Source organism: Erithacus rubecula (assembly GCF_903797595.1).
Source record: "Erithacus rubecula genome assembly, chromosome: 12".
Taxonomy (NCBI): domain Eukaryota; kingdom Metazoa; phylum Chordata; class Aves; order Passeriformes; family Muscicapidae; genus Erithacus; species Erithacus rubecula.
In genome coordinates, this window is record NC_136664.1 from 4,816,195 (window position 1) to 4,841,736 (window position 25,542).

Sequence of the window (25,542 nt, forward strand, 5' to 3'; positions counted from 1 at the left end):
AACCTATGCTGCAAAGACACAAATGCCTTCAAAGAGTAAACCAGAGTCTGAAATAAACTAGTTAAGGGTGATATCTTCAATTCTTTTAATGAGCCCAAATCATGAAGAACAAATCCTCCAATGAATTGCATGTGGTTTTTATTAATTTCAAGCTAAAAGAGTTAATTATATCAATTATGTGAAAGCAGCAGAGAAAGAATTGTAATTGCTTGCAGTGTGCAAGCCTTGCTGAGCTATTCTTCCTTGAGAAGCTACCACCAAACAATCCTTTAAGAAAAGAGACTTGTACATATTTAGAGTGATGAAGCAGAAGAGTTAAGAGAGTCTAGGTAGGTTTCTGTGTGTCTGCTTTGGCTGATAACCATCAGGATGCCACCCATTAGTCCAGATAACCCAGCTCAGAAAGAGGCATCTTCTGAAAGCTGAAGTGGGATCCATTTGGATTGTGTAGCTTCCCTAGGATTTGCTGAGACAAGATAATCATTATGATTTATACGATTCCTGCAAGAAACTACCACCATATGACTTGAATATGACTAGGGAAGTATTTATTCCTTTAGTGATCATTCAGTGTTAATATTAATTTACTATGTTATTAAATCTCTCTGTTGTGGTAATGCTTTTGTTTTTCTTTTCTCACTGATTCATACTTAACTTATTAGACTTGATTCTGGTTTCTCACAGATTCTTACTTTAGCTTCACAGGAGCTATTTGTGATTTACATTAATTTCATGCTATTGGAATTATTCCCAGCAATCTCATTGTTAGGTTTTTTTCCTGTCATTACAATTGTTCTTCTCTTTCCCTTTGGCAATTATGGAAATGTTAGTCTTTGCCTACAGAAATTAATTATTTCAGGCTAAACTTCTTGGTTTTGATGGGAAAGAAAATTGTAGACAATTGGAGGCATTATACCTGCACCATATTGAGAAAATGTATTTGTACATTTATCCCAATATAATTTGGTTTGGTGAAATAACTTGTTGGGTTTTTATTAGATTGTTGAATCTTCCAACAGTACTCTGAACCTTCACAGTTCCTTCATGGACTGGAAAGACACATTTATTCATTACCAGTTATATTGGATGGATGTGACAACCTCTTTCCCTGGGTGATCTTGATAAAATTTATACTAAAATTACAGTTAAAAAAAAGAGGGTAATAACTCCTCAGAATTTCAGGGGAGCATCCCAAACACCCTTTGAAAGCCAGCATGTTGGGTGGTTTTTTTTAAGCTTGTGCTTAATTCCACATGTAGAGCCATCTTGCTTTTGAATCCAATTCTCCTTAACCATCTAGATGAAGAGGCAGCTTCCTCTGGAAAGGAACAGTCCCCAGTCTATTTTATAGCAAAGGCAGAAGCTTTTCTACAGCTGAAATACCCATATGGAGAACACTTGACTGCCAAATTTCTATCTATTAAGTTGAATAGGATCCAGCATGTGTGGCTCCCTTGATTGCAGTGCTGACCGAAATGTGCAAAGAGAAATGTGTTTTAAACAGACAGCTCCTCAGACAATTTGGGCTTGAAGACTTGTAAAATTCAAGTTCCACCTAGATACATGCAATAATCAAGGGAAAAAACCCTGAGCTCTACCATTTTCTGCTCCTGGTAAGATGCAGAGCCTACCAGAGAACAAAGCATTGCTGCGTTCTGCACTAGCCAATTTCTCTAGTTCATTTCAAAGTAATTTAAGCCTCCTCTTTTTATCCTTCACTTTGAGTCTTTGATGACAAAATGAGGTTTCTAACTCCTAACTGCTGGTAGGGTCCATCCTCTGTTCCATCCAGAGGTAAGGCTTGTGTCAGACACACGACACCAGGTCACTTGGGTGCAGGTGGCCCAAAATTGCCACATTACAAACAGTTCAATGCAGAGCTGCAAAACCTACCCAAGAAAGAGTGGGTACCTCTGGGCAGCTGACCTTCCCCTGCATTTGTACTTGAGGTATTTGTAGCTGGTTCTGTTCAGCCACTGGTCTGATGAGCTCTACTGACTGGAAGAACCTGCCTAGTTTTGTTATGCCTGAACTCTCCTTACAAGGTCTCTGAGCTGATGGTGAAAGCAACTCAGAAACAATGTCTTAATTAGACTTTAATAGAAAAAGTGCAACCTGTTGCAACAGCAGCTTTATGCAGCTGGGAAACCTCTGTGGTCAGTTAATTACTGGCTCTGGTTTGGGAGGAGTCCTGCATGTTGGCATCTGTACGTGCCAGTTATTTCAGAGGAACAGAGTAATCCAAGAGGATTCAAACGAGTGGTAGCTCCAGCAGAGCACCTGGCACGTTGTTCCTCTGCTCCACTTTACTGTTATTGTATGTGTCCCTTTTGTGGGTGTCCAGCACTGGCCTAAGCAGTTGTTCTCACTCAGGTACCAAACCCTGCCTGCACAGCAGCACCTGAAGGGTTTAAGCTTCCTGTTGATTTTAGGGATTGTTTTGAGACATGGAAGACATTGAACCAGATGGGTACCTAAGTTCAGGTCAGTGTGTCAGCCAGGAGCACAGAGGCTGCCTGTGACTAAGCTGTAGTCATTAGAACATAACTGTTCCAGTTTCTGACAAGTACAGGGATGGGGGGACATCATTCCCCTTTATTGCTACTCCATTTATAGTGTCAGGTTTATGGAAAGTCTTTGAGAGTCAATGGGATGTAGGCACTTAACCTGCTTAAGTACTTTTGTAAATCCCTTTGGACACCCACCTAAAGTGGTGGGCATGGAGAGCTTTACGTTTTCAAAGGCAAAGTAAGGACATTCAATAATTAATCCCTACAATGTTTCTGTGATCTGTTACCATCTATATGGACAAGGAGACTGCAATGAAGGAATTAAGGTTGCACAGAGATGTACAGAAATATGGGATCTCTTGATAATCAAACCTACAGTATTTCCTTCCTGATATTCTGCCTTACATTTATTTGTAGATGATTAAAGTTGGATCCATAGACTTCCTGCACAAATGAAGTCTCAACTCTGACTCACCTGCCATCCTATTAAGAAAATATAATAGAAAATGAGGACATATCCCATGTGTTTTCTTAGGTTTCAATTGTTTCCAGAGTCTCAGGCAGCATGGAAAAGTGGTTAGTAATGCCCTAACATTGAATAAAATCTTTCATAAACCATGTGTCACTGAACGATTGCTTTTTGATGTAATGTGAAAAAACTTTTTTATTTTTTCTTCATTTTATTTTTTTAACCTGCCTGACTCCATTGACTGAATTTCTACAAGAATGTGAGTTTGAGGATTAAGGTACAAAGAGGAGAGCAGCAGTTATATGCCAGGTTTTTTTAGGTGGAGAGGTGATTTGATTAGACAGATGACAGCTGGAAACAAGTTTTGAACCTCTCTGTATTTTGGATTGGTGGCATAGCCCCAGTCTGCTGCAGTCTGGTGGTTTGCAGAGACTGGAGATAAACAATAACCAGGATTTTATCTGAGCTGCTCTGGGGAGTGGCTGCACTGGGGAGCCCTGTGCATTGAGAGTGTGTGATAAAGCCTCTCTGGGAAGGTTATAAATGAAGATCAGTGAATAAGTGCAGAGATAAGGACTGCACCTTCCATGGTGGGTGTTATCCAGACATGGCAGTAAAGTCACTCAGTAGCATGTGCTGGTCAGCCCTGCTCTGCCAAGTCACCTGTGTGTGTGGGGGATGGCTCTGGTCATCAGCAGAATATTCCCAAAATGGCTAAGCTCTACAAAATGTGGAGTCAAGACTGATAAATGCCATGTGCCTCAAAGGTAGATATCAGCCACTGTAGGCACATACAGAGATCAAGACCATGGGATAAATCCCATTGTGAAATTGTGAGAAGCCAGCTAGAGATGCTATTTTACTGTGGACCAGGAAATCTGCCCAGTGGTGTGGAGGAACTGTGTGCATCCCTCAGCTTGCAGAAGCAAATCCCAGGTCTAGAAGTATCTCCAGTCACTGTGCATGCAGTTTAAGGATATGGTTGGATCTAACCCCAATTAATTGTCAGCATTTATATTAGGAATTATTAAGCCAGACTCTTCATTAGGAGGGAAATTCAGTTTTTTCTCATTTTTGGGATACCTAACAGATGGAAATAACCCAATAAATGACTCCCTTAGAGAAGGAACATCAGAGTTCAGTATGTGTCCTGTGTAGTCTTGAGCTCATCTTTAATGAATGAATCAGTGCTGCATGAATATTCATTGAGCAGAGATGTGAGGAGCAAAGCTAGGTAGAACTTAGGAAATATATTTCATAATTTTATTTTCATAAATTATTATAATTTTGTAATTTTACTCTATTTTTTGTTAGCATTTGAATCTTAAAAGTGCTTTATGACTATTTCTAACTCCTGATAATGCTATTCTTGATGACTTGGCTTAAGGGGCACCTTAGGACTTTTGAAATTAATTGCTTCTTAACAGTTTGTTTGCAAAACCTTAATTTTCTAGGAGAAAGTTGCAGTCTTGTAGAATGACATTGAAGACAGCTCTGGTTGTACAGCCCAGTAGTGTCAGAAACAGAAATAGTAGCTCTGTCCATTTCTCTAAGCACAGGGCCATGCTGTGTTTCCAGTTGGAAAGCTCAGGTTTCTTTTTTTCTTACTAATTTTTCTTGGTATGCTGTATATGTGGCACAATTCCTGGCTGAAACCTGGTTGGCAAGATTCAGGAGGTTTATTTTTCAGTTTTGTCAGTTCTGCTCTTGCTGCTCATTCAGCCTGGAAAGTCATTTCCCCAAGGATCTGTGGACTAATTTCAGATTCAGAAATCTTGGATTTCTCAAAAAATTGCTTCCCTTACCAATTTTTCCCAATTCTCTCTCTCTTCCCCTCTTGGACACACATTTGCCCAGGAGAACCAGAGAAAGTTGGCTTTTTCTGAGCCATCTGTGCAACATAGATAATACTGTCATCAAGACACTTGCAGGGTTGCATTGCATTTCATCACCTAGAGAGTTTCTGCTCAGTGTTCATCCTGTGCTGTGTTGTCAGCTCCAGGCACGTGACCTCACTGGACTTTAAACACTTGCAAAATAGCATCAGGAAATAGCTTTGTGGTTTTCTCAATGTGGAAGTCCTTTCACAACATCTGAAGAGCTCAGCAACTTTCAGTTGTGCATCCTAAAAATAATTGTTTAAAAGAGCAGAGGTGTGATGACAGAATATTAGTTTAAATTCTTTATTTTTTTTTTCAGTGATGGACAATAGTGACTTTCCTGGCTACACTGAAATCAGTGGCAGAACTTCCAGTGATTTTATGAGGTTGGAATACACTTATTTAGTCTTAACCACTTAAATGGTTGACAGCCAGTAAAAACCAATATCAATTTCTCAAATATTTGTAATATAAATACAAATATGTTTTACCATAAAAAATAATGTGCAAATATCTCTGATTGAGGAAGATTCCTTACTTTCAATTGTGAGCTCAAATGTTCCTAATATTCAAATGCACTGCAGGATTTATAACCAGTGGAGTAGGACTTGGAGAAAGTTATGGCTGGTATCTGAGAGCTGTAACATTTACAAACACTAAATGAACAAACCCATATATTTTTATGCTTGCCATTCCAGACCCATGAAACTTATCTCAAAGGTTAGGAGACAAGGGACTGAAAATGGTTCTATTACACAATTGCTGCAGGGAGCTGCTGAGCATGGTAATTAATTGCTGGTGTATTCATTTGCAGCAGGAGGAACAGCAGAAGGAAAATATCTCATCGAATTTGAAATTGTAACACTGTGGTGTTACAGCACAATTATTATCTGACACATTGGAAGCAGACTTGTGCTCCATTAGTTGCTGGAGCTATGTGCTATTATTGGATGATCTGCTACAAAAATGCACAAAACATTTATTTTGAGAGATGCAGTCAGAATTATAATTGATGCCTCACAGATCTCAGCCTGGCATTCTCCAAACCCAGCCAGAGAAACAGGAAGCTCAGTTTGGCATCCTCAGCCCCCGAAAATGCTGAGGTGTCCCCAGGGGTGATGGAAGCAAAGCTTGGGCTCCCAGATCAGCATCTCCAGTGAGGAGCTCAGGGGTTTTATCTGTCTGCAAGGAGACACAGGGGCAAAGCCAGCCTGTGCTCCTTTCCAGTTTGCAGTGCACTGCTGGCACCAATCCACAGGCAGCTGCTCATCCAGCATTCCTGGCTAGAGGATCATTTCAGCAGCTATATAATATGTCAGCCAAGAGGAAGCAAGAAGAAAAAGGCTAGTAGAGTTACGAAGTTTAACCCAAGAAAATAAAAATTGCAGGCAGCTGTAGTGTGGCAATGGCTGCTGGTGAGGGTATAGTTTATTCAGTGATTCTGCTCCATAGTTTCTCATAAAACTCCACAAATCCTATTCCAAGACTTTCCCCCTGAATTGTTCATTACTGTTTGCATGAAGCTTGTGGAAGCTGACACGACAACAGCTCATGTGCAGGTTTATGCTTTGTACAGCTTCTAAAAGAGTAAATATGGAGTAAATAGTAACTGTAGGCAGAACTGTGGTGGTGTGCCAGTGTCACCCTCCTAGGAATGAGGGAAATACTGTGTGCTTTGCACACATTAACAGTGCTCAGCTGTAATTCCAAACCCACCAAGCTGAGCCATGGAGAGTGTTGTGGGAGAGCAGAGGTGGGATGTGCACGATCTGAGCACATCCAGATGTTGTATCCAGGAAGATGTGCAGTGTGTCCCACCCTGCCACAGAAGGCAGTGGGCACAGGCTCTTCCCATGCCCATCCTTCATCCACAGCATTGTCCCTGTGGCTGGTGAAGAGCTCACTTGTGCCCTTGTGCTGCAAAGAGCAGTGCCCAGCCTGAGGAGCCTCGTGGGTGCCAACTGTGTGGCTTCTAGAGTGAGGTTGTTTTACACAAAGGAGTAGGAGAGTCAAATTTGGAATGATTATTCCTGAAGATTTTAAAAATAAACCAACAGCTTCCTCTAGGCCTTCTAAACAAACAGCCTAAATGAACATGAAGTTATCCTCTCCTTCCTCTCAGTCTGATGAAAGAAACAAATGGAAGCGATGACAGGATTATATTACTCTATTAATATGACAGATTCTAATTTGTGAAAAGAAAGGAACCTCATTCACTGCTTTATTACTTTCAGAAATTCTAAAATCAATGCAAGATATGCCATAAACATCATTCTTGGCAGGCACTCATTGAGGTGAACATATAACTCAAAGATAGCTTGAGCTGAATTCTGACCAATTTAGCAAGTAATAAGCGAGGCGATAAGAACATTAAAAAGAAGAGACAGTAACAGAGTTAGGAACAGATGGTAGCCATAAATAATGCTGAAATAATAATAATATTTTAAATTTATATATGATGCCTTTCAGTCTGGAAAATCCCATAATGCTTTACAAAACTGAATTTAAAACACAAACTTAAACAGGAATGCACCATTTCTGGTGTGAAATATGACAGTTGTTTGAGAGCTCAAGCAATGCCAAATTGTTTGGGACAAGAAGAAAATAAGAATTTTAGTTCATTGCTGCTGCACTAAAAGCTTAAGTTGAATTTTATTTCTTTCTTCTCTTCTAATCTATTTAATCTATCATCACTGGTAGCATCTGGATATTCTGCTGTAATACGTTGCTACAATCCATAAAGAACACTCTCTTTACTGTTAATGATATCAGATGCACTGTTGACATTATTTTTTGAAAGTTCTAAATGATCAGCAATTTAGCATTCTTCAATGCAAAAAAAAACCAAACAAACAAACAAAAACAAACCAAAAAAACCACCAAAAACCAAAAAACCAAATCAAACAAACAAACAAACAAAAAAAAACCCAACAAAAATTACATTCTTAGCAAAAATATCTCCCAAGTCCAAGTAGCAACAGTAGTTAGCATGTCCTTGTGTAGGGAATATAAACTCCCATGTCAGTCTAAATTCTGAAACCCTTGTCTTTCCCTGCAGAACATAATTTCTCCTTCCAAACACTTATGTAGCTCAGCCCAACTTGAGGCTGTCTTCTGATCTCAGATAAATCCAGGCAATCCTTCTGCCTTTAGTGGGATTATGCCAACATGAGTGAAACTAAAATTTACCCCACGGCATAGGAGAGCTGATAGGTGCATAAGGCACTGTGTGACGTTTGAAGGCTGCAATGGAAAAGTGCTGGAGGATAAGAAGGAAAAACCATACACTCTGTACACACAGCAATGGAAACTATTTAAAACAGCTCCAGCCTCATATATTCTGTGTAGTCTCTTCACAAGGAGAAAGATGTTACATGATAGTCTGGATATCTAAGTGATTAGGTTCTGCATTGTAATAAAAAATAGAAAATATTAAATGCTTCTGAGTGATGAATGGCATAATCTATTTGCAGGAATGATGAAAAGTCAAGAAGTAATGTTGGTTAAAATTAATTAATCTTTAATACTTTCCCATTCAGGTCTGTAGGAGTCATAGCCAGTGTTTTCCAATTCCAAGCTCACACTTTCAATAATGGCACTTGCAAGGACTCTATGTCGAATGAGCTTTACATCAAGCTGTGGCAACTGTCCCAGAAATAGAATTGCTATTCTACTGGATACCCTGGAATACTGGAGCATTTCTTGAAAATGGGGTGTTCCCTTGGAAAAACAGGAAAAAAAAAGTTGGTGGCAGGGCTTTATCTAAAATTAACTTTTTAACCCTTGGAAGCTACACTAGCTTGCACTCTTTGAACTGCTGTACCTCTCTAAAAGTTAGCTGGATTTTTCATTCATAGGATTCCGTGCTGGCACTCCATGTTGTTGTATTCTCAAAAGCATTTGTTAAAATACACTGGGTAAAATCAGATATCCCATAAATTAGGAGAATTTAAGCTGGTTCCCCTGGATCCAGGTTCACTTCTACTGTGTATTGGTTAAACAACCTGAGGTTTTGAATATAAAGGAAGAAGAGAAATACAGAAATTAAATGATTCATGCCAGCAGGATGTGTATATAAGTATACACATACCTACATGGATGGACTCACTAATGGTATTGGGGACTATTGCAATATTTAAAAGATTTCTTAGTTTTAAGCCTTTCTGAGACATTGGGCAGTCTCCTCTTCATTTGTTATTTTACAGCACAGTGGATTGGCTTCCTGGTTTTACTTTTGCAGCTGCATATCAGCAATACACCTGACTTCAGCTGCAAGTTGAAATTAAAGATTATATTTCAAAAACACGGGATTGATGACATTGGAGTTGATACTCTGATTTCCAGGGCTTTGTGTCACTATTTCATAGCCTTGAAGTTGATGCCAGGAAGTTGTTATGGACAAGGACTGTGAGCCTGGTGACCTCAGGCTGCCTCCTGATGGGGACATGTCCATGTGTAAGTGACCCTAACCAACAACTGCATGCACAGCCTGGGCTTTGGGTGAGCCCATCTCCACACCACCACACAGGCAGCTGGCACCTTGCATCCTACTCCCAGATCTGTCAGGCTCAGAAGCTCTCCTGTCCCTCTGGAGTCAGTCTGGGTTCAGAACTGGGAAGCTGCTTTGTTGTGGGGCTGTGTGTGGTACCAGCTGAGCTGTGCTGTACAGCAGGGCAGGCTGGCCCTGCCTGCCACACTCCTCTGACTACACAGACTCCCTTGGGGATTCTCACTTCTTTGAATTTCTTTTTTCTCTTCTCACCTGAGCTGAGGCAGGAGGAAGAGAAAGATGTGCTTCGTTTATTCTTCCTGCTGCTCTGCTCTACCTTTCAGGCCTGTCAGTGTATAAAGATACTCAAATGCTAAATTTGTATGAAAACATAGGCTCCAAAAACTTCAATTTCAAAGTGCATTTTAGTCCACCTTATAAGAAGTGGGTCATTCAGTAGCCTGCTTGCTGAGCATTGTGTTGGTTCTGTTTTGTCCACAGCCTTATCTTTTCCACACAGACTTCCAGTTTTTAGGAAACTGGTTTGCAGGTCAGTCTGCAGGTACCTAAATATTTCTGGCTGTTTTCAAACCTCAGTACCAGCTGGAATTAAGAAGAAGGTCTGAACACTAAACATACACTACTGCTAACTTAATCACTTTATATAAATTCCCTTGGATGATCTCTTTTGTCCCTCTTTGGGAGGGTGATATTTGTTCTCCCAGTCTGTGGTGAACTGCTGCACCTCTCTCTGCTCAGATTAGGAGCATGGGAGGCATCTCTGGCTTCTCTTTTTTCTTTTATTCCACCCTGTCTTACTTGCAGAATGACTGAAAAAGGACAAGGTGGAGATATTTCCTGAATATTGCATTGTGCCTTGCCCTGCATGGTGCACAGAGGAATGGGGAGAGGGGATGTAAAGAGCTATGGGACAGACTTGGCTCTTGTGCCATGCAACTGCTCAGAAAACAGAGAGTCAATGGAGATCAGGGCTTCAAAACTCTCAGGTTTTCCTGCTCCAGCCTGTGGAATATTTGCTGCTCCATATGATTTCTGTTTCTGTCTAGAAAAGTCTTTTTCACAGTAGGAAAAGCATCTTATAAATATTCTGTGTTTATAATTTTGCTAGAGTTTATTCAGTATGCAGAACTTAGATCAATAAAATGAGAAGGAGGGAAAATACCCCAAGATAAAAGAGACTCGCAGTGCTGTGCATTCCAGAATAAACACAGCACTCCTTGACGTGGTACAGGCACTGTTTGTGCCTGGCTTCCCAACAGGGGTTCTTGCACATCCAGTAACTTTGTTTGTATTTTGTAAATTAGCAGATGGCTCTTTGATACAAAGGGGAATGTGTTCCCACATCAGATCGAGTATCTCTTTTCCTCTTTTTCCCCTTCTCTGATATCAAACAAATCATAGAAGACACAAACACAATTGCCAAAAGTAAGGCAGAGATGGAGCAAAGAAAAAATATGTCTAAGTTAACTGTGAAGTTCAATTGACACTGACTGCAGTAAGGCAAAGAATATAACTGATACTCATATTTACAACATTTCTGAGCTCCAGGGACTTAGGTACAGCCAGCTCACTTACTACAACCCTTTTTTCTGTTTCCTTCCTGCAGGAGTTGCCTAAATCTCATCAGGTGGGGGAATTACTCAGGAAAGAGTCACTGTTGGAGTGGGGGAATAATTTTGTACCTGTCATGTAATCATTTCATAGACTCATAGAATTCTTTAGTTTGAAAATTACTTTTAAGATCATCAAATCCAGTCTGTAACCCATCATTGCCAAACCCACCCCTAAACCATGTCCCCCAGTGTCACATTTACACATCTCTTAAATACCTCCAGGGATGGTGACTCAATCACTTCCCTGGGCAGCCTGCTCCAGTGCTTCACAACTCTTTGGGGGAAGAAATTTTCTCCAATATCCAGTCAAAACCTCCCCTGTTGCAGCTTCAGCCCATTTCCTCTCCTCCTGTCACCTGTTTCCTGGGAGCAGAGCCTGACTCCATCCTCCTGCCAGGGAGTTGTGAGAGCAAGAAGATTCCTCCTGAGCCTCCTTTTCTCCAGGCTGAGCCTCCCAGCTCTCTCAGCCCTCCTGGTGTTCCAGACCCTTCTGCAGCTCTCTTGGCCTTCTCTGGACAGCCCCAGCCCCCAGTGCTGGTGGAGCCTGTGTCCTACTTGGTGATGCAGGTAAGGCACTGTGCCTGTTTACCTGAAGTTGGGCTTAATCTTGGCTGGAACTCCAAGGCAGTAATTTCAGTAATGTAACAGCAATTAAATGAGACACTTAGAGACTGTATCTGCTAATGCATATTCCCCATTGTTCTAAAACCCCCTCTTTTTAATTGATACTCTGAAATTTCTTTGGAAATAGTATTGTTGCATTAGTCAACTCCCTCCTTCTTTGCTTGAACTTTTGTCTATGCAGAGAGCACGATGATAAATTATTATGTGTTTTTTTCTGCTTGTGTGTGCAAACTAAATATATAAGAGAAATGAGTGTTCTTTAGGGCTGGCCTTCACTTTTTGATCTATTTTTACAAGACCTGGCATTACTGCGTCCTAGCCTATGATTGAACCATACAAGTACAGTGACACTGCAAATAAATAAATTGCTACCCTAAAGATAAAATTATATTTACTTGCAATTTTCCCTTCAGATCTTTGCACCAGAAGTCTTAAATGGAAAAGTGCTTCCTCTGCTATTCCCACATCTTCTGCATCCATGTCTGGCTCCACTGACCTGAGTGACAGTGAAGGATTTGTCATTGGCCCTAATAGGAATGAGAGGTGCAGTAGCTGTGATGGTTTAGGACAAATTAGTAAAAGGCTTTGCTCTCCTGAAGCTTTGCCTGACATGGAGCTTGTGTCCAAAGATGGAACAAAGTATAGCTGCTTTTCCTTGAGCACTTGGGTAGCAGTTAAGGGGAAAATTTGCCAAAGTACTTATGCAGAGACTAAAAGGCTAGGGTAAAACCAAGATGGATTTAATGCTCATTAACAACAACTATTACTCTAAGCAAAGGAAGAAAAAAAAAGGAGATAAACTTGCATTATATATTGGAAAAATATGTACAATGGAAAAATGCATATCCAATACTAAACATGGGCACAAGCCCAACCCTTATTTTACAATCATTGAGAGAGTCTCCATTGACTTCCAGGGAACTTGAATGAGATCCAGCTCCAAATCTGGCTTTCTTAGCTCCCCTTGATATTAATGATATTTCTTGAACTGGGAAAATAAAACAGATTTTTGGTAGTACAAGTCTTGCCCTCAGCACTTCATCATAGATATGATTTGAGAGAGTGCCCTTTCAAAGCAATGCCTGGTATTGACATGCATAAATCTACAGTGATTTGATCTGTTTTCTAAGGAAGGGAGTCTTAGGACAAATACAGGGAGATAGCTGAACTACCTGGAGACGTTTGAGGAGCCACCACTCTACTCTCTAAATGTTCCTAATATAATTCAGAGTGTGAACAGGACATAAATCATACATTGGATTAGTTTGCTCATTTTGACTGTTCAGTGACTAATCCATCCATGGGCACTCCTCCTTCCTGCTTTGTATTTATCACCTGAGCATAATTGTGTAGGTATTTGTAAAGGGTAAATCAGCTCTGGGAAATGGGAATGTGTCTCTGCACATTGCAGCTCCGTGTCCTGTCAGGGGTCACAGACATTCCACAGGACTGTTACAGGGTTTTTGTCTGATGAACATGTAAGACCTTTTCACTGAAAAGGTGTGTTCTGAGTTAAAACACAGTCCCTGACTGTTCCTTTGACATACAACTGTGAAACTCATTTTCTGCAACACAAAAATATGCACGGCGTAAAATTTGCATTTTTCATGAATATTCATTTAATATTCATAATTATTTTAGTCTTGCTTACATACTCCCCTTGTTTTCTAATACTCAAACTGGCTTTTTAGTAATTAATTTGAATTTTGCTACTAGCGAGTGGCGTCTCCTATGAAGCCTATTACAAACATGGCACATTGTTCTAAATTGCATAATAAATAATCATCTAGAACGGTGACACATTCAGCAAAATGGCTCTGCTCCCGTTTGACAGGGTGAACGCCTATGTGCTTTTCAAAGCAACTAGTTTAGCACTCTTCATTTACAAAGAGGGAAGGAAGAGGAGAGAGAAATGCTACTCTGAGAACAGCTTGTCTCATGTTGACCTACTTTCTCCACCAATCTGCGTGCAGCCAGAGCTGCTGTTGTGTTGACACTACATATCCAAGCTGAAGCAAAACCAGCAGAATCTGTGGCCTTAGAGATTGGCTCCAGAGAAGACAAAAGGCCTTCTGGGTTTGATATGGCTTTTGGATGTGCAGGCACGGCAGGGCTGGGGTAAAGAGAGATGATTTTCAAAACTGACTCCTGTGCCTCCCCTTTCCTGTGAGATGTGAAGCAGATTTTGCTCAGGGAACGGGGCCACTCTGTGTCTAATCTCTGAGCTACATTTATGTCCCAAGCAGGTGGTGTTGGTCCAGGGAGGGTCTCCTTATCTGCATGGGAGATGTGGTCACAGAACTAAATTTGCTACTCTTTATCAGCATTTTCTCTCCTGCCAGGAAAATCAGAAAACAAAGGAAAAGGGGTGTGCCTATGAGAAAAGCAGGGATGCCCGTTTTTCATCCCTATCTTTGGCTCCCTTTCAGCCCCTAGAGATTATTTGCAGAGGGTGCAAATTAGGATAACCATAGAGCTCCCCTAATCTCATACAGAGGGACAAGTTTTGTTGTCCCCTCTGCAGCCTGCAGACCAGGGAAAGGGAACCTTTTCTTATATCTACATCTCTATGCAAGGGTTAACCTTGTGCTGTTTGGAGATGATTGGATCTGGAGATGTAATTCCTGATCTTTGGGTTTTGTTTTTTACTAGCTATCATTAATTTTTGAGAGGACATCATTTTTGATGCACTTCACATCTACAACTCTGCTGCCTACAGTGGGAGGAGGTGCTGCTACCTCTTGAGAAATGGGAGTAAAAAAATATGTTGTATTGATCTGCATCAGTTTCATCATTTCAACCAATGTTTCATAAAGCCTGATCTGTGCTGTACAAAGCAAATATTACTCCTTTGCCCCTGAGAGTTTCATGTCCTTTAATGGAAATGAATACAGTTTTATTCTTAGCAGCTTCTTGCAGAAACCTCCAGTAATGTGACTTTTCTCCAAAATGTCTTTTTGATGACTAGCTGTAACTTAAAGCAAGAACCTTGTTCATTCTGAGGAGAAAGATGCTAAAACTTCTGTTTCAAAACCATAGCAATTGTTTTACACCATTCTGAAGATTTCTTTTTCCAGTTGCTATTTTTGGTTTTTTTTGCATCTCCTCTGAGAAGGGTATCTGTGATAGGATACTAGCAAGATGTCTTGAGATCCATTTATTTATTTAGGTCCTAAAGAAATTAAGTTGACCTCAGTTTAATAGAGCAAGTAAAATAATAGAACAAATCAGAGCCTTTAAAAATACCTAAATGAGGTCTAGTAGAAACTACTTACTGCTCAATGAAATGTTACTGGGACTTTCTTGTACTTTTCCCTGGAAACCTTGGGGGAATTACAGCACAGTGCAGTGGCACATGCACATGAAGTTCACTAACCTGCCTCACTCTGTTGCACTCTCATCCCACAGCATCCTGCCTTTTATGAGCTCTTGTGATCTGCTTTCAGAGTGGAATAAAAGGCACCATAGGATGGACTAGGAGTCCTTGGGTAAAGCCAGTTCAGAGCACCAAGTGCAGTTATTACATTGAACTTCTTCCCTGCAGAGATGTGGGAATTTTAAAATTCACTTAATGTAGCGGGTTCCACTTCTCCCAGGAATGCACCCAGTGGGTGAAAGTTTGACATCTGTCATTCTGCTCAATTTGTGTTTCTGGGGTAGAGGCTCTCCTATCCTCCCCAGTAAGATTTCTCTCTGACATTGCCTATTGCTAAATATTTCTTGGCTATCCAAATTTCCCAGCTGATAAGCCTTGTGAGCCACTGGGGCAGGAATCTTCAGGGGCTGTTGTTACTGGCTGCTCCCTGGTTTTGAGAGGCTGGAGTTTGAGAATTTGGATTTGCAGTGCTGAACCTCACTGCCTTGAGAACAATGCATGATCCAAAAGGTGCTACACCTCTGAGCCATGAAATGCACTTGAGAGCTCTTAGGTGGTAAAAACTGCTATTATTGTAGCCCTCAAAAACACAGGTTCTTTCTGTTGAACTGTCTGAATGCTGTTTGACAACTGTTTGGCACAATGCCTATGTCCTTTGCTTTCAATTAAGCAACAACAGCTTTCCCATTGATATCTGCTAGGAATTAGGTAAAGTCAGAGATAAGACTCTGGAAGAAAAGTCATGATGAAATTATAGGTGGATCAGGTGAGTTTTAGACATCATTTAGAGAGAATCACAGCAAAATAGATTGGTTCTCTATACCTGCCATTTCTTTTGTCTCTGATATTTAATATTTCTCATTAATTGACATTAATTTTTAAACTTATGCTATTTGAGGAATTCTTGTAACATACAGATAGTGATGGGAACTGAGAGTCATGAATTCTAGTCCTACCTTTCTTTTATCCTCATTTGGTGATGTCTGAGCTTGAGGAGCCAGGACAATGTCCAGCTTCTCCATGGTGGGACAACACCTGGGCATGAGCATCTTCCCTTCCTTACCTTGACACCTGTGGAAACCCACAGCTGAAATAGAGTTTCAGGCTAATCCAGCCAAATCAGCCAGGTCTCTGGTCTGAGTGGTCTGACTGTCAGGATTCTCCTGCTTTACAGAGTGCAGATGCAGCCTGCAAAAAGCTTAGGTAAGGTGCTTAGTCCTCCTCCTTCTGTTTACTGTGCTGTGCCAGTATACATAACCCTCATTGACTGACACCAGGATTAATTCCTTAACATCTGGAAAGAGATTTGAAAACCTAAAGCAATAATTTTACAATTATGCTTAATCAACACTTTGCATTTAATGGTTATGTTATTACATGAATGTTCATTGAAAAACTGAGGACACATTTTAAAACTCCTTTAGAAAAGCCTGTAAATATAAAGTCTTTGTTCATCATTATTTGGTTTATGGTCCTGTACCAGCAATGTTCTGCCTTGTCTTTTATGGGTGTGGACTGAAGGGTAACAATGCTTTAGTGACTTCTCAAGCAATAAAGCTCACAGCCCAGTTCTTCCCAAATTTTGAGGTTTTATTTGATTGGGGTGGGTTTACTTCTGCTGAAAGTACAATCAATGGTATTTTCAATACTATGAGGATAAAGAAGTACATTACATTTTTCAGCAGTAGTATCACTTCCAGCAGGAATAGAACAAACAAACCTTTTTAGCTGTTTACATGAATAGACTTTCAAGTGTATCCTCTAGTTCCCTTGGGAGGTTAATTTTTAAAACTTACATCATTGGAAGACAAAACTGAGTTAGTGAAGTGCCTTTTTAAAATATTGAATGAAATACAGGCTCCCATCCTGCCCAGGTCAGCTGCTGCACATGGATTCTGTGTGACCAGCACCATGCTGGTGTCCAGTCCTGTTAGAAAACTGGGCTGCACTGCCTCAAATTGCCATGGCCTGCTTGTGCTGTCCCACCTTGGCTCTGGGTATCTGTTCAGAGTGACCTTCCCTTCTGCTCAGAGCTCAGCACCACAAGGGTCCCCCATGGAGATTGGTTTGGGGGTGCTGCACACTGTCTGTCCTGGGCTGCCCCTCTGCTGTGCTGAAGTTCTGGTTGCCATGAAAGCTGGGGCCAAACCACAGCTAAAACCATACCTGGAATGTGTGTGCTGCCCCCAGAGTCACTAATTCCTTTAGTCACTTCAGTAAATCTCTTCCCACAACAAGCATGCACTGGGAGTTGCTCCTGCCCAAAAGAGACCTGTGGGAGAACATCAGTGTCAGAAAGGTTAAGTAACTCAGTCCATAATTGCAGGGACATGTCTATAATTTCAAATTCTCTCTGCAGAAAATGAAGGCTTTTCTTTCAGTCAGACCATGTGGCAACAGAATCTGGCCATCCTGTGCAAATCTTGTAGATGTAATAGATTCCTCATTTGACACAGATTTTCAAGCCAAGGTGATTAGTAAGTCATAAATATAATGCTAAAGTGATCCTTAAAATAAACAACATTCCTTGATTTTGAAATCCTGGGAGATGAGGTTTAATTTCTCTAACCAATGTGGGAATGTAAAAGATTTTCCTGCAGTGCCTTATTGATATAATTTGACCTTGCTCAGCATTGGAGCTCCCTGATGGAGGTGTGGAGGGGAGGAGGGGTGTGTGTGGACACACATGCAAAGTGCTCTTACTATGTCTGTATTCAAATTCTAATTCCATATTCTTGTAAGAACCATCTCACTGGGAACCAAAAATAGCACAGACGGAAAATATTCTCACAAGATGATTGTCACACAAATAAGAGGAGTTTCTCTTTAACCCATTCTCTTATCAGCTGAGCTCTCTGCAGGCTCCTCATCTTCTGCCTGTGCTGTGCTTTAGCCATTGGCCAAGAATCTGTTCATGAAAAGCAGCAATTTAACAGTAATAAATATCTCTGTGGTTGACAGCATGCCACTAAGCTGGATTTAATGAAGTGTGCTTACCTTGTTTTAACAATATAAAAGTGTTGTCTCAGCGATGGTAATTTGCTGTCTTTGTATCAGGGTGTGTTTGGAGTTTTGGTGAAAATGTTTTTCTGGGTCTTTGCTAGCTTTGAATATGCCCAGTTACATCTGCAATTGCTCTGTTCCTTTCAATGAGATAGCACAAAATGCATCCAGGCCAGGTTCTTTCTGCCTGTCACAATTTCCTGTATGGAAAGAGAAGGTGAATTAATGGTGATGCCTTTATTTATTTTTATTACTTCAGGATCCACAAACCTTGGTTTTGTAGGAGACTGGGCTGTGCTAGGCATTATAAATACACAGAATAAAAGGGTTGTCCTTTCAAGGAGCCTGTTCTCTATGTACTGGAGGGGGATGAAAGAGAATGCTGGTGGAGGGTGCAAGGAAACCACAAAACAATCTTCAACACACAAAGGAGCTGAACAGTTGTCTTTATAGGCACCAGGCAAAGTAGAGGCATGAGGAAGAGAAAACTTGAATTTATGTATTCAAAGCTCCAGTGAGTGGTGTGACCTGGCAACACCTGCACATCTGAGGTTGAATCTGATCAGTGCAGGAAACAGATCCATCAGAGAGGGGGCCCATGGGGTGGAGAAATGGTGTGTTAGACACAGGAGAGGTGACAAAGGGAAAGAGGAAAGTTGATCCCACAAAGCCCATTCTATCCAGGTTGTTCTGGGGGACATGCACTCTGTGGAGTGTTAACACTGGTCTTCAAATGAGCTGATCTGTCAAGATGGCACTTTGCACTGGTGTGTTAATTCCTGGACTTCCATGGTACACAGTTTCATACAAATAAAAGCTACAATTCTGTTCTTTTATTTGAATTTGTTCATAGATTATGAACAAATAGAAGAGCTGATGGTTGCATATTTACCACACAACAGATGTTCAAAGTTCTCAGTCACATCATCTGCCCAATTGCCCATGGCTTTGTCTACTCCAATTATTTTTTCCCATATGTACACATTGGGTAGCATTCCACCTCTGAGACAAAGAGGGGTTTATTTTTTATCCCTCTACTGAGGAATAAAAATACTGAGGTCCTTTGGGCTTCTCACAAGGTATGTCACATCCCAAAGAGACTTGAAAATTTCCCATGACAGTAACCTGTAAGGGAATGATTGACAGGCTCCCAGTCAGGTCTGGTGATACCTCTGCTAAGAAGCTTTTCATTTTGGGTGTGATCCTCAGCTTGCCCATGGTGCATTATTCCAGAAAGGGTGCTATATGTTGGATATTCCAGCAAGGCTGCCTCGTGCTGGCTGTGGGAGAACTTGGGAAAAACAAATCCAGGAAGTTGCTGGACCAGCTAAAGTGGGTAGAGGTTATGGGCAGAGCCTGAGTGGAGGAACAGAGAGGAGATGATTGCTGCTCACAGACAAACAAAAGTTTTAACTGTCATAAGCAGCTGAAGAATTGCTGTCCTCCTTTCTTTTGGCAATGATAACATTGGATGTCTCTGGGACAAGGGCTGCCAGTGAGCCTCAATGCTGAGAGGGATTTGGGAGATACACTTGTCTGAGAAGATGCTGCTGGGGACCTGCCTGGTGACACCTTGACTCTTCCTGAAGCAGGGTGAGCTGCCCTCCTGGGATTTGGAAGCAGGCTCCATAGGTTTTCCTTGCAGGCTGGGCTAGTGTGCTGCTCAGCTCCCCTTTGTGTCTTTGTGTCCTTGGCAGGAGCCTGTGCAGAGCAGCGCTCGCCGTTCTGCCATGAGCAGGTGAGGCAGGAAACCTCAGAACAGCCACACTTGTAGTGGAGCCCTGACTCAGAGAGATGCAGCCCTGCAGGGAGCTGGATGCCATCAGAATGCAGAGTAGGCTGCAAAAGCCTTGCACAGATCAGGAAGAACACAAGGAGCTCGGAGCAGCCGGGTTTGACATTGGACAATCAGCCAGGCACAGAGCAGCCAGCCCGGGATCATCAGCTGTGCTGAGAGGCAGGGATAATTAGGCACACACAAAGATACCCTGCAGATACCCTTCTGCAGCTCTTAACTATTCTTAGAAAAGTTTTCCTAATGTATAGCTTATATATTGCTCTCTCTGAATTAAATGAATTCCTGTGTTATTGGTCTCATATTCTTGTTTACTATGCTGGAAGATCCTATCATATTCTCCTGACTCTCCCCTTTTCAGACTGAGCAAATAATGAAGAACTCAGCCTTGCACTATAGGAATATATTTTCTCTAAAATTTTTCTGCATTTTGGTTGAAATATGATGTTCAGAATCTTACCCTAAGAGAAGTTTCACTAATGCTTAATGAAAGGGAATAATTGCTTTTGATGTCCGACACAGATTGGTCGTATTAATACATCATTGAATGAGCTTTGCTCTTTTTGTTGCAGTGTGTCAGTGTTGAGTCATATTCCACCTGGGGTCCTCCATAACTCCCAGCATTCATTTTGCAGTACTCTTATTTAACCAGTTATTTCTTATTTTGCATTTTTTTCTTTTGACTTCTCCTGCTTTCCTGCTACTTAATACTTGCTTTTGTTGAATGTCTTGACTTGATCTAAGGGTCTTTAGTCAATACATCAAGACTCCTGTGAATTCTAGGATAGTCTTTCAAAACAGTCACAACCTTTCTCAACAGCTGTACCTTCTGCATTTTCCTTTCAATGAGCTGAGTCATTTGTGAGAATGCTGAATTGACCTGGATTCAGGATAGATCCTTAGGGGACCTTGCTTGATACATCCCTCTACTCTCAACACTTGTGGGAGGAAGAAATGCATAAGCATAAGCTTTGCCCTTAATTTGGGAACAGCAAGGCATTAGGGCAGCTCATGTCACCATCTGAAGCAAAGCCTCAGCTTCATAAAACAGGATGGGCATGAAAATACACACGAGCATCACCTGTACAAACTGTCCTGTGCCTCTGCCCTGCCCAGCACTCAGCACCACGCACTGCCTTCGCTCCCTGAATGCACCCTGTCTGGAAGGGGTTATAAATACACATCCTCCTTCAGTTGGAGAAGGAAGAAGAGGATGCAGATGGGTGAGAACTGTTCCAGTGCAGCTCCCGCTCTCGCCCGGCGCATAATGAGATCAGAATGCAGGCAGGAATGTGTGGAGGAGTGGAGCTGGCAAGGATTCACCAGCCTGAATTATTCTAAGCCTATTCCATCCCTAATCATACCATTTTGCTTTTTTATTTTTTATTTTGGTGTGCAAAGGTGCTTTATGGAGCTGTTTCTGTTGGAACATAAAATTCAAGCTCATTTTACTCCAGGAGCAAATTCTAGTTGACAGGATATTACTCTTTGGGTGGGTTTTTGGTGTGCTGGGCTTCTTATAGTATCCTTTGCTCTGGCTATTTCAGAGCACTTGGCATTTCCCTGCTATGTAGCCAATTTACTGGATGCTGGAAAGTATGAAATTGGATCTTTAAAAGGATCCTGGATAATTTCTGATGCTAATATAAATCTTGAAAAAAACAACAACCCAAACAGAAAAGGGGTGGGCAGAGCCATATCACATGAGTTATCCAGACTTGTTTACATCCTGATTTGCAAAAGATACAGCTTGACCCCAGTGTAACCTTGAAGTCTACACAGGGAGAGGAAGTACTATGTAAATTGGAGCAGCCAAAACAAAACAGGCAGACAGAAAGCTGAGTGTACAGAACAAGCTGGGGAGGCACTCTGCAAACACTTGCTAGGGAGAAGAAATGTGCATTTTAAATTTTTTTTTTTTTTAATTCTGGGATATAAATGGCTGTGATAAAAAAACCCTTTGCTAAGAAAAAATGGCCACACCCATTTTCCACAGTATAGGAGCAATGTGTTTTCCTGCACCAGCCATGCCCTCCCAGGGAAGTCCTTCCTTACAGAGGAGCAGTTCTGAGTTCCCAGGGGAACCTCCTTGTGCCCAGGCTTTTTGGCTGCAGTCTAAAGGGTTTTAAAGATGGAAGTGGTGTCCTGAGGGCCCTGCCAGGGGAGCAAAGCCACACACACTAAAAGACACAACAGCAGGGAATTGCTGGTGGTGGTGAGCAAGCCTTGTGTTAGTCCCCCATGGCTGATAAAGAAAGGGGAGAGCAGACCAAAGGCTGTGCATCATCCAGGAGCTCTGCAGCACCCTGGGGCCATGCAGGTCACTCTGCAGTTTTGCACTGGTACACGCCTGTGTGGCTGGCCCATGAAGAGACTGAGAAAGAGATCTGGAAAGAAAAGTCTCATTTTTGCAGTGAGTTAAAAGCTTTCCACCCCGCTTTGGTTTTAGGTATCCCTGACTCCCATTCCTGAGGCTGAGCCTCTCCACACTTTTGACACTGCCTGGTATCTTCCTCTCGTGCCTCGGTGGCACTGTGGTTTAGGGAGTGGAGTCACCTGAGGACTTCTGTGAAGTGATGCATCATCACTGTCAGCTCCAAGCAGCACAAAGGAGGTCAGAGCATGGCACCTGGCACTGCAGCAGCTGAGGGTGTTTTGTGTCTAACCACAACCCCTGAGCCGCTGGGTGGCTGTGGGTGCAGCTTTCTCACACACTCACCATGTCAGGAGTGTTATTATTCCCTGCCTTGTTACTGGGAATCCATTGTAGGAGAGGGAAAGTGATTCCCATGCAAACCCCTCTGGGCTCCTGAACCCACAAGACTGTTAATCTCTGAATTCTAATCTCTGGGTGGAGGATGAAGTGCAGCAGTTGTGAGCAGTGTTTTAAGCCTTTAAACAAACTGATTGTTTAGTCTGCTGCAGGCAGAACCCAAGCTCAGTAGAAGTGTGGTTTGTGGCCAGCAGCAGGTTCACAACTAGCAAAGTTTAGGAGGCAACTGTGAGGTAAAATGGGCATAAAAAAGGTGTAACTCCATTCCCTGAATAGCCAGTATCCTTCCTGAAATCTCCATTAAACAAATTCTCAGCCACTTTGCTTTAATGGGGAGAGCTCTTATGCAGAAGAGTGTTGTCTTCTTTCAGGGACAGCAACTTTTCTTTTCCTGGATGTCACATTCCTTGCTCCTGAAGAAACCAGAGCTGTTCTTGGAGCAGTACTGACCTGAGCAACTATTCCATTCCTTGGCTCATCCTGGGCTCAGCAGGGACCACACTCTTCAAGCCTTTCTCAAGATGCTGTGAATGGTCACTTGGGGGTCAAGTGCAATTCATGAAGAACCCCAGTGCCAGAATTTGTTGGTGCTGTTCAGAAATAAGAAGTATATTGTGCATAATGATGTCTGTGAACTTTTCGTGGCCCTTGCTTGCCTGCCCTCTCCCACCAGCCACAAACACACAATATACACTGGTGCTTTTCTCTGCCAGAAAACCACCACTGTTTAAGTGTAAAATCACTTTTTGGTATGTATATATATATATTGAAGCAAAATATGCTTCCTATGAACACTAATTGACATAAGAGTCTTGCTTTAAATGCAGAGATTTTAGTTATAGAAAGCTTCTACAGCCACTGAACTGTGGTTGTACAGGAAAAAATTGAAAGAGAAAGTAAATGTGAGAAGAGAAATGAATCTTTTAAGGCAAAGGCAGGAAGGGAAATTTAGGAAATACTAAGGCAATCAGAGTTGCCCTTTATTCCTTGCACTGCAGGTCTGTCAGTTTTCAGGGGTTTGAGCACAGGAAAAATCATGGAATCAGAGAATGGCTTGGGTTGGAAGAGACATTAAGGATCATCTGGTTATATCCCACTGCCGTGGACAAGGACATCTCCCACTACACCACTGTTGCTACAGTGACACTTTGACACTTCCAGGACACTTCCCAGGCTGGAAATCAAATATCTCTCTCCAGTGGAGACCATAAGGTTCAGCTAAGTCTGAAAATCTGGCTTTCAATTCGTTCTCTCTTCAGATTTTGACCATGTGGGAAATATTTATTCTTCCTTGCACAGAAATTTATGAGCTAAATGGAAAATGTATCTTAGTATTTAATTTGCTTGGTGATGAAAAGAAATTAGTTTCATCCATTGAGCAGTTTAGCAAATCTCCATTAATTTTTATAAGGAAGTACTTGCCTGACTTTTTCTGTAAATTTATATGAAAAAGAATAGCTATTAAATCTTCTTCCATCTGTGAGTTTTTGATAAGGATATTGCTAATGTGAATAATCAGAAACCAAATCCTAACTGGATGCTACTGTGTTAAGTGTAATGTAGCCTCTACTTCATAAATAACAATTGGATTGTGGAGTTAAAATAGTGCAATGACAGTGCCCAGAAGTATTTTGGACAGTAAACTTATTTTCAGATTTTTAAAGCAACCAGGCAGAATCAGGAATGTAATTCAGCATTTACTCAAGCATTTGGGTATTTAAGCCATGTCGACCTACAATGCCTTTGGAAATATGTTCCTTTCCTTTTCCAAGCACCAGTGAAGAATAGAACTTGTAGCATTCTCTTGGTTTTCAGACAGTGCTGAGGTAATTTACAGTGATAATGCTGTCACGGCTGAGTGAAAACCAAAAGACCTTTCTCTGAGTATGTGTGTAATGAAAAGTGTGATGTTTTCAAATACTGAATGAGTCAATATTTCCCCAATGTTTTTCAGACACACTATGATAAAGTAGTCTTTCAGATTACTGATTCCAGGTTTGTATTAATCTTTTTCCATCACACTTTTATAAGTAAGGCTTTTGTTATTGCTTTCTTTTACTACACTGAAGCAGTAATCTGATCTCACTTTTTGAGACTTAACATTGTTCTATAAATACAGCTTCAGGCTAGAAATTATTTTAATTTTTGACAGTTTCCATATCATTTTCATTGTTTGTGCCCACCACTAAATTATCTCAAAACATTGTATCATGGCTAAGGGCTAAATTGGGTCTCTCAGAGAACTGTTTAATTCTTAGGCAACATTTATTCATATATGATTTAATAAGACAGCACAAGGACTAGATGAATGTAATTTGAAAAATGAAAGGAGAGGTAAAAAATTATTTGCTTTCCAGCCAAAAGAAAAGAAGAAATTTTTGACTACCACCTTCCTTGTGGCTCTTGTGGTACTCCAGTAAAGACTTGATGGTGGTGACTCAGCCATGGGCAGAGTTCAGAGCAGCCCCACCAGGCAGGCATTGCACGAGCCCATTACTCAGGAGTGCTGCTTATTGCACATCATCCCTGGGCTGTGCTGGCAGGGGATTGCATTGCAAATCAGGGGTTTGTGGTGCAGCCTGCTCAGCCCTGCCTGAGGGTGGCCCAAGTGCTGACAGGAATGATATGGTACCTTATGGGTGGCCTGACCTTTTTACCTAAGGGGGGAATCTAGAACACTATTAAAAATCAGAAATTAGGAAATCGAATTTGCAAGCTATTGCTGCAAGATTGTCTTTTCCCACTTATAAATCAGTTAACTATGTGGGATGTAAGTTTTGTCTCAATTTTGATGGGACTGTGCCAACATTGCCATACTGGCAGGGGCCCCAGAGCTGAGCTGTTGTTGAGCCTGTTGGTGGTTGAAGGAGCTGAAGGTCTCAGTGTGGGCTGCAGAATCTCTCTGAGATGCTGGGTAGGGGCTGTCCTAACAGCCAAGCATTCTACAGTGCAGCCTTTCTTGCTGGTGAGACCTATATAATGAAAGGAA